Source organism: Rhinopithecus roxellana, chromosome 10 (genome assembly GCF_007565055.1).
Source record: "Rhinopithecus roxellana isolate Shanxi Qingling chromosome 10, ASM756505v1, whole genome shotgun sequence".
Taxonomy (NCBI): Eukaryota; Metazoa; Chordata; class Mammalia; order Primates; family Cercopithecidae; genus Rhinopithecus; species Rhinopithecus roxellana.
In genome coordinates, this window is record NC_044558.1 from 68,962,467 (window position 1) to 68,973,239 (window position 10,773).

General features: G+C 41.2%; 2 pseudogenes; one reads left to right on the forward strand and one right to left on the reverse strand.

Moving 5' to 3' along the window:
- Positions 1-684: 684 nt before the first annotated feature.
- Positions 685-1,759, reverse strand: LOC104677301 (annotated as a pseudogene).
- Positions 1,760-8,152: 6,393 nt separating this feature from the next.
- LOC104677295 lies at positions 8,153-10,024 on the forward strand (annotated as a pseudogene).
- The last annotated feature ends 749 nt before the right edge of the window (positions 10,025-10,773 follow it).

Here is a 10,773-nt window from a genome sequence, read left to right on the forward strand (position 1 = left end):
GGCTTTAATTTATTTCATTTCATTTTATTTGTCTTATACAGAATGATTTCCATTGCTTTAAAAATTATATACACTTGCATATACATATACATATATAGATAGACATGAACTTGCCTCCATATACATGGAAGATGTCTGGAAAACAATATAAAAAACTGTTAGTGGAAGTTACTTTCGGGAAATAATTTGTAGGTGATGAAGGACTTTGTTTTGCCTATTTTTATTTCGGAAATTAGACAAATATATATGAATGTGAGAGAATAGTTTAATGAGCCAACCTACCATTATCCAGCTTCAGCAATCATGCATTCCTTATTGCTCCTCTTCTGTTTCATTTGTCACTTGCCAAACCCTGTGGATTATTTTTTGTTTTGTTTTTTAATAAAGAATATATTTTATTAGCTTGTACTAACATTATCATATTACAAAAGCAATTTAGGGGAAGACTGCTCCTTTCGATACTTGAATAATCTGAAACAACACATACAGAACTATGCATTTTAAAAAATCCTCATTTGGATAACAAAAAAAGACAAGTTAAACAACAAAAGAACTTCTCCTTTCTCACATATGGACATTGAAGTGGACCTAATTTGTTTTTTATTTTAAAAGCTCCCCAAAACAAAAGCAGCTTAAAACCTAATTAAAATAAATAAAAAATGTGTTTACTAAACTACTGGTTTACTAAGCTGCTGACACCATTTGCTGTTGTTTTAATGCAGGTTCTTCTGTCTGTTTCTTCTCTTGCTCGTTTCACTAGTCTAGTTGCACCATTTTCATCCTGTTCACCATCATTAGCAGATTTAGTTTTTTTAAACTTGAAACGTACTTTTCTTTTAGACTTAATTACCTGTTCCTCTTCCTTTAAATCTGCAACCTTTTGACTTCTATTTGTTTAGGGATTCTTGTGTTGGTCTTCTAAGATTTTTTCAATGCTTCTTTTTCCACCTCTCCTTCTAGTACTTCCCAATTCACTTCTTTGTTCCTTAATTACTTCCATTACTCATGTCTTTGGCTTTACCCAATACTTCCTTGACATTTACTTTAATTAGAATTATCCCATCCCCTGTTCTGCTCCTCTGACAAGGTCTGTTCATTTTATTTCACTATGATTTGAGAAAAGAATGTGTAACTCTACAGGTCTGATCATCTAAGTCACCTGAAAATTTCAGCAAGCATCCAATCTTCTTCTAGATATTTCATTTCAGCATCTTCTTCTAATTTTTGTTTTTCTTCTTACTCTTGGTTAGCTCTTAATTTAGCTTCCACTTCATTTTGTTCTCTTTCTTCTTTTTTTTTTTTTTTTTTTTTTTTTTGTGGCAAAGTAATCTTCCTTGAAAAGTATTAGCAGGTCTGTGCTTTTGTATTTCTGGCCAGGGGTGTCTACAAATTTCTTGGCAGATTCAATGCTACCAAACATAACAAAAACGGATCCCTTAAATGCTTTATGCAATGTTCCTCTCATCTGAATATTGTACTTGACCTTTATCTTTTAGCCATTCTTTTATGTCATCAAGAGTTGCATCAGTTGGGAAGCTGTTGATATAAACAGATCTGTTTTTACATCAGTTTTAGACTCATCAGTCATTTCTGGGAGGGGCTTGCTTGAAGACCTTCTGAATTTAGTTTTATCTTCACTGATTTCCATGAGTTCTGTCTTAGATTTTCTAAGTGCTTCTGCAGTTACACTAAAGTCTATTATTAGATGACTTAACCTGTTGAATTTCATTATCTTCAAAGGTACCCAGCTTTCAATCATAGCCTCAAACTCCTGGGGTGAAGAAATCCTCCCACCTCAGCCTCTGTAGTAGTTGGGGCTATAGATGTTCACCATAGAACAAAATATGCCAGGGCCGAGTGCAGTGGCTCATGCCTGTAATCCTAGTACTTTGGGAGACCAAGGAAGGAGGGTCACTTGTGGCCAGGAGTTTGAGACCAGTCTGGTTAATATAGTGAGACCCAGTCTCTCTGTATAAATAAAATAAAATATTCAACAACTTCTCCATATCATCAAATACTTAATCAATGTTCAAATTTCCCCAATTACCTCATGCCTTTTTATCATTATTTTATTCTAATCATGATCCAAGCCAAGTCTATCTGTTGCATTTAATTGATTTAGATCTCTTTTTAATCTGTAACAGTTCCCTCTTTTTTTTTTTCATTTATTTAACAATGAAGTCAGTTATTTGCTGTGTAGAATGTCTCACATTCTGGATTTTAGAGATTGTATACCTGAGGAGTTGCTTAATATGTTAATATGTTTCTCCATTTCCTTCATTTCCTGTAGAGGTTTGATCAGATTCAAGTTATATATATATATATATATATATAAAACTTGATATATGTTGATATATGATCATATATATCATACATATGATATATATATAACTTGATGTATGTTGATATATATGATCAAAATATATAACTGCCAAGAAATTTGTGTGTGTGTGTGTGTGTGTGTGTGTGTGTATATTTTTTTTTGGGGGGGAGGGGTCTCATTCTGTCACCCAGGCTGGAGTGTAGTGGCACAATCTTGGCTCACTGCAACCTCCACCTCCCGGGCCCAAGCGATCTTCTCACCTCAGCCTCCCAAGTAGCTGGGATTACAGCTGTGTACCATCATGCCAGGCTAATTTTTGTATTTTTTAGTAGATATGGGGTTTTGCCATGTTGCCCAGGCTGGTGTTGAACTCCTGGACTCAAGTGATTTCCCCCCTCGGCCTCCCAAAGGAATTACAGGGGTGAGCCACTGCACCCAGCTAGATTAAAGATTTATTTCAATGTTTTTTGGCAAAATATATTTCAGAGGTTGGGATCTGGTTAGTCTAGAATGGTCTCAGTTGGATCAATTGAGCTCTACTCCATGTTGTCTCTCCTCTTTCAGGGGGTGACCCTAGGTTTATTCCCATAGAGATTGCAGGGTGTTCAAGGAAGGCTGATATTGTTTAGTTACCCGCATGCTGTTTTCATGATAGTGAGTTCCCAAAAGATCTAATGGTTTTATAAAGAGCTTTTCCCCTTTGCTTGGGACTTCTCCTTACTGCCACCATGTGAAGAAGGACGTGTTTGCTTCCCCTTCCACCATGATTTTATGTTTCCTGCGGACTCCCCAGTCCTGCAGAACTGTGAGTCAATTAAACTTCTTTTCTTTATAAATTACCCCATTTTGGACAGTTCTTTATAGCAGTGTGAGAATGGACTAATACTGTAAATTGGTACTGAGTGGTGGGGTGCTGCTGTAAAGATACCCCAAAATGTGGAAGCAACTTTAAAACTTGGTAACAGGCAAAAGTTGGAACAGTTTGAAAGGCTCAGAAGAGAGGAAAATGTGGGAGACTTTGGAACTTCCTAGAGACTTCTTTAACCAAATGCTAATAGTGATATGGACAATGAAGTCCAGGCTGAAGTGGTCTCACATGGAGATGAGGAACTTCTTGGTAACTGGAGTGTATTATTCTGTTTTCATGCTGCTGATAAAGACATGCCCGGTACTGGGAAGACAAAGAGGTTTAATTGGACTTATAGTTCCACATGTCTGGGGAGGCCTCAGAATCATGGTAGGAGGCAAAAGGCACTTCTTACATGGTAGAGGCAAGAGAAAATGAGAGAGATGCAAAAGTGGAAACCCCTGATAAAACCATCAGATCTCATGAGACTTATTCACTACCATAACATTATGGGAGAAACTGCCCCCATGATTCAAATTATGTCCCACCGGGTCCCTCCCACAATACATGGGAATTATTGGAGTACAGTTCAAGTTGAGATTTGGGTGGGGACACAGAGCCAAACCATATCATGGAGTAAAGGTGACTCTTGCTATGCTTTAGAAAAGAGACTAGTGGCATTTTCCCCCTGCCCTAGATATCTGAAGAATTTTGAACTTGAGAGAGGCAATTTAGGGTATCTGGTGAAAAAAATTTTTAAGTGGCAAAGCCTTCAAGAGAAAGCAGAGCATAAAAGTTTGAAAAATTTGCAGCCTGATGATGCACTAGAAAAGAAAACCTCATTTTCTGGGGAGAAATTCAAGCCAGCTGAAATTTGTATAAGAAATGAGGAGCTGAATGGTAATCACTAAGACAATGGGAAAATTGTCTCCAGGGCATATCAGAAACCTTCACAGCAGCCCCTCCCATCATAGGCCCAGAGGTCTTGGAAGGAAAAATGGTTTTGTGGACCAGGACCAGGGCCCCCCTGCTCTGTGCAGCCTTAGGACATGATGCCCTATATCCCAGCTGCTTCAGCTCCAGTCATGGCTAAAAGTTGCCAACATACAGTTCAGGCCGTTGCTTCAGAGGGTGCAAGTCCTAAACCTTGGCAGTTTTCACTTGGTATTGGGCATGTGGGTGCACAGAAGTTCAAGAATTGAGGTTTGGGAACCTCTGTCTAGATTTCAGAGGATATATGGAAATGCCTGGATGTCTAGGCAGAAGTTTGTTGCAGGACCAGAACTCTCATGGAGAGCCTCTGCTAGGGTGGTGCAGAAGGGAAATGTGGGGTCGGGAGTCACCCTACAGAGTCTCTACTGGGGCACTGCCTTGTGGAGCTATGAGAAGAGGCCACCATCCTGCAGACTCCAGAATGGTAGATCCATTGACAGCTTGCATCGTGTGCCTGGAAAAGCCACAGACATTCAATGCCAGCCGTGAAAGAAGCTGAGAGGAGGCTGTATCCTGCCAAGTCACAGGGGTAGAGTTGCCCAAGGCCATGGGAGCCCTTCTCTCACATCAGTGTGACCTAGATATGAGACATGGAGTCAGAGGAAATCATTTTGAAACTTTAAGGTTAATGACTGCCCTATTGGATTTGGGACTTGCATGAGGCCTGTAGCCCCATTGTTCTGGCAAATTTCTCCCATTTGGAATGGGTGTATTTACCCAATGCCTGTACCCCCATTGTACCTAGGAAGTAACTAACTTGCTTTTCAATTTTACAGGCTCATAGGCAGAAAGGATTTGCCTTGTCTCAGATGAGACTTTGGACTTAGACTTCTGTATTAATGCTGGAATGAGTTAAGACTTTGGGGAACTGTTGGGAAGGTATAATTAGTTTTGAAATGTGAGAACATGAGATTTGGGAGGGAATGGGGTGGAATGATATGGTTGTCTGTGTCCTCACCCAAATCTCATCTTGAATTGTAATTCCCATCATCCCCACATGTCGTGGGAACTCACTGGGAGGTTATTGAATCATGGGAGCAGGTTATCCTCATACTGTTCTTGTGACCGTGAGTGAGTTCTCACGACATCTGATGGTTTTATAAGGTGCTTTTCCCCCTTTGCTCAGTACTTCTCCTTCCTGCCACCATGTGAAGAAGGACATGTTTGCTTCCCCTTCTGCCATAATTGTGTTTCCTGAAGCCTCCACAGCCCTGCAGAGTCAATTAAACTTTTTTCCTTTATAAATTACTCAGTTTTGGGCAGTTCTTTGTAGCAGCATGAGAACAGACTAATACAAAGGCAGAAGAAACTCACAAGTGCTTTGTCAAGCCCTTTCTTACTCTCTGTTGGCCAAAGGAAGTCACATGACTGAGTTCAAAGTTGGAGTGTGAGAGACTGGATGCATAGAGGTCACTAACCGGGGCCTTTATAAGCTAACATACAATACAATTATCAGGTTGTCTATTTTGTCATATTAAATTGATCAGTAGATTCAGGTGTTGCCTTCTCAGTATGCCTATCTTTCAGGTAATGATGATACACCAATTCTATCATTACTTCTGCATTTATTGGTCTACACTTAAATTCTTCTGTAAAGGAGCACTTACCCCCTATAAATTATTTGCTTATGCTAAAATACACGATGAATATGTATTTCCATGTATTTGCTATTTTCATAGCAGTGAATTGGTACCATAGCATTCCAAGGGGGCTAATGAGTTTTTTTAAAAAAAATTATCATTTTCAACTCATGGATTTTTAACCTACTTGAGGTATTTTGGTCCATTATATTCATTATTCCTTTTCATACTTGATATGGTTTGGCTCTGTGTCCTCACCTATATCTCATCTTGAATTGTACTCACATAATTCCCATGTGTTGTGGGAGGGACCCAGTGGGAGATAACTGAATCATGGGGGTGGTTTCTCCCATACTGTTCTCATGGTAGTAAATAAGTCTCACAAGATCTGATGATTTGATAAGGGGAAACGTTTAGCTAGGTTCTCATTCTCTCTCTTGTCTGCTGAGATGTAAGATGTGCTTTTTGCCTTATGCCATGATTCTGAGGCCTCTCCAGCCACGTGGCACTGTAAGTCCAATGAAACTTCTTTCTTTGGTAAATTGCCCAGTCTTGGGTATGTCTTTATCAGTAGTGCGAAAACAAACTAATACAATACTCAAGCTGCCCCATCTTGTCCTAGTGGCAGTACCTTCAATTGGGCTCCTGTGTCTTTTTGATGTGATCCCAGATAGCCTTGTTGCTTCCTTATATGGCTAGATCTTCCATGCTCATCCTGCTGCAGAGGTGGATTCAGCTGTTTCTCCAGAGAGTCCTGGTTCCTTTTACTGGGGAATATTTAAAGACCACACAATATGGGTTCTAGGAGATAGGAGGGTTAAACAACAGATTCTGTGTGAACAACATTACAGTCTTGCAAATGTGGTAGACAGGTAGGTGTAATTTGTTTGTTTTCTTTTGTAATATACTAACCTCCACTTCATTCTTCTGGGAACAGCATTTCATCTTTTGGGAAATTGGTTTTTTCTCACTTTAGTCATTTGTTTTTAGTCATCATACTCTTCCTCTCTAGGTCTAAGCACAGGCATGTCACCAAAGTCCTCTGCTAGAATCTTTTGAACTGGAACAAGAGAAAGAATTAAGTTACCAACAAAATTTTGAGAGGTGCTGGAGCTGTCCATCAGCTGTATTGTCTACTGTGTGCAGGAAGCTGGTTTCATATCCCATATGGTTTGGCTCTGTGTCCCCACACAAATCTCATGTTGAATTGTAATTCTCAATGTTGGGGGAGGGACCTGGTGGGAGGTGATTGGATCATAGGGGCAGATTTCCCCAATGTTGTTCTCCTGATAGTGAGTTCTCACAAGATCTGATGGTTTAAAAGGGTGTGGCACTTCTCCTCTTGTGCACTTTCTCTCTTCTGCTACCATGTGAAGAAGGTGCTTGTTTCCCCCTTCACCTTCCACCGTGATTGTAAGTTTCCTGAGGCCTTGCAGTCATGCTTCCTATACAGCCTGTGGAACTGAGTCAATTAAACCTCTTTTCGTAAATTACCCAGTCTCTGGTAGTTCTTTATAGCTGTGTGAGAACAGACTAATGTAACATCCTTGGTGAATTCAGTGTCTATGGGGATATTCCATCTATTGTCTCAACCTCAGATATCTCTTTCTCAAACGTATTGGCTTTGGATTTGTTGCCACTTTAGCCTCTCACTCCCATTACCATTATCTTAGAATGTTTCATTAACTGGAACTGCTCTGCCGCTGAAATTGTAACATTTACAGCCACCTCACTGATCACAATCATTTCTTTCACCAGTGCTCTCACTTTGGCATTTATGATTCACAAATTTTATACCCTACTGAGATTGCTGGTCCCCTAACTTCATCAGGGTTCCTCCTATCTTCCCTTTCCAGTCTACCCTACAAAATGCATATCTTTACTTATGCTCATTGCTCCTGGGTTATTTTTCCAGAGCCTGCCTGCAGAACTGTCACTATGAAACAGTCCAACTCTCCCTTCTAGTCTTGGGTCCTTTTGGAGAAAAGTACACAATAGTATGTGCCTATTAAAAAGCCACTAAAAATTCATGGTCTGAGGCCTCAGCTGAGATCTACTGTGTTATCTGGCACTTTTCTCTCTGATATGGTTAGGCTTTGCGCTCCCATCCAAATCTCATCTTGAATCGTGATCCCCATAATCCCCAGTTGCGGAGGGATAGACCTGGTGGGAGGTGATTGGATCATGGGGGCGCTGTTCCCCATGCTGTTCTCCTGATAGTGAGTTTTCACGAGATCTGATGGTTTTATAACTGTCTGATACTTCCTCCTTCTCACACTTGCTCTCTCTCATCTGCTGCCATGTGAAGATGTGCCTCAGGAGCTGGCAGCGTGGCCGCTGCTCTGCCATTGGTTGAGGTGCAGAGCGAAGTGAAGGGCTGCCCAGGTGATGCCAGGCTGACGGAAAAAGATGGATACTACTATACTGAATATGCAGAATCTGTTTGAGCAGCTTGTGCGTGGGGCGGAGATTCTCAGTGAAGGAAATGAACTTCAATTTATCCAGCTGGTGAAGGACTTTGAGGATTTCTTAAAAAGTGGGAGAGGACTGACTATGAGCTGGGGGAAATACAAGGATCTTTTGATAAAAGCAGAGACTGAGTGAAATGCTCTGGATGTTAAGCTGAAGCATGCACATAATCAGGTGGATGCAGACATCCAAACGGAGAGCTGAGGCTGACTGCCAAAAGCTGGAATGACAGATTCAGCTGATTCAAGAGATGTTCATGTGTGACATATCTGGCCAACTAAGTGGGGAGCAAAAATCAGCTTCGGCTTTTCTCAACAGAGGCCAACCATCCAGCAGCAATGCTGGGAACAAAAGACTATCAATCATCGATGAATCTGGTTCCATTTTATCAGACATCAGCTTTGACAAGACTGATGAATCACTGGATTGGGACTTTTCTTTGGTGAAGACTATCAGGCTGAAGAAGAGAGCAAAGAGGCGCTCTTGTAGCCGACAGTTTGTTGATGGTCCCTCTGGACCTGTAAAGAAAACTCGTTCCATTGGCTCCACAGTAGACCAGGGAGAATGAATCCATAGTTGCAAAAACTACCGTGACTGTTCCCAGAGATGGCAGGGCCCATCAAAGCTGTGTCCACTATTGAGACTGTGCCATATTGGATCAGGAGCCAAAGGAAAACAGGTACTTTACAACCTTGGAACAGTGACCCCACCCTGAACAGCAGGCAGCTGGAGCCAAGAACTGAGACAATGTGGGCACGCCACAGAGTAACAGAGGGATGCACCTGCATGACTTTGTCTCTAAGACGGTTATTAAACCTGAATTCTATGTTCCATGTGGAAAGCAGATAAAATTTGGGAAACTATCTCTGAAGTGTCGAGACTGTTGTGTGGTCTGTCATCCAGAATGTTGGGACCACTGTCCCCTTACCTGCATTCGTACTCTGATAGGAACATCTGTCAAGATTGGAGAGGGAATGCTGGCTTACTTTGTATCCCAGACCTTTCCAATGATCCCCTCCATTGTTGTGCATTGTGTAAATGAGACTGAGCAGAGAGGTCTTACTGAGACAGGCCTGTATAGGATCTCAGGCGGTGACTGCACAGTAAAAGCTGAAAGAGAAATTCCTCAGAGTGAAAACTGTACCCCTCCTCAGCAAAGTGGATGATATCCATGCTATCTGCAGCCTTCTAGAAGACTTTCTTCGAAACTTCAAAGAACCTTTCACCTAAACAAAACCTTTATGGAAGCAGCAGAAATCACAGATGAAGACAACAGCATAGCTGCCATGTACCAGGCTGTTGGTGAACTGCCCCAGGTCAACAGGACACACTGGCTTTCCTCCCGATTCACTTGCAGAGAGTAGCTCAGAGTCCACATACTAAAATGAATGCTGCCAATCTGGCTAAAGTCTTTGCCCTATAATAGTGGTCCATGCTGTGCCTAATCCAGACCCAGTTACAATGTTACAGGACATCAAGTGTCAACTCAAGGTGGTCAAGTGCCTGCTTTCCTTGCCCCTGGAGTATTGGAGTCAGTTCACGATAGTGGAGCAAGAGAACATTGACCCCCTACATGTCACCGAAAACTCAAATGCCTTTTCAACATCACAGACACCAGATATTAAAGTGAGTTTACTGGGATCTGTGACCACTCCTGAACATCAGCTTCTCAAGACTCCTTCATCTAGTTCCCTGTCACAGAGAGTCAGTTCCACCCTCACAAAGAACACTCCCAGATTTGGAAGCAAAAGCAAGTCTGCCACCAACCTAGGACGACAAGGCAACTGTTTTACTTCTTCAATGTTCGAGTGAAGTCACATCTGCCTATTACTCCCAGCACTGACTGACTATAAGAAAGGACACTTGTACTCTCTGCTCTGCAGCCTCCTGTACTCATTACTACTTTTAGCATTCTCCAGGCTTTTATTCAAGTTTAATTTTGCATGAGGGTTTTACTAAAATTACATGTATCTCCCCTTCCTTCTCCTCGAGTCACATAATATCAGTACCTTGTTCCGGCCATTGTTGGGAGTTTTTAGATGAGAGATCTTTCCAAGGGTAGCAGGGTTAGTATGGAATTGATTGTGACTCTTTTGGGGGAAGAGGGGTTATTATCCCTTTGGCTTAAAGTCAAATGCTGCTCATGGAATGAATGATCTTTCTCTAGTTTCATTTATAACTGATTTCCATGAGACAATGACAAAAACCCTACCTATCTGATAAGATTGGCTTGTCTCAGGGTGGGAAGTGGGAGGGTGGGGCAAAGAAAGGATTACACCAGAAGATTTATGATGCCTCCTTCTAAGAACTGGAAATTCTCATTCCCCATTATGAACAGAGCTATAATATGGAGCTTTCATAAAAATGGGATGCATTGAGGACAGAACTAGTGATGGGAGTATGCGTAGCTTTAATTTGGATGATTAGGTCTTCAATAGTGTTGAGTGGCACAACCTTGTAAATGTGAAAGTACAACTTGTATTTATCTCTAATATGCCATTGGCTGAACTTTGGGTTAACTTGGGGTCAAAGTCAGTTTTTCTTTTAAAATTGAATTCATT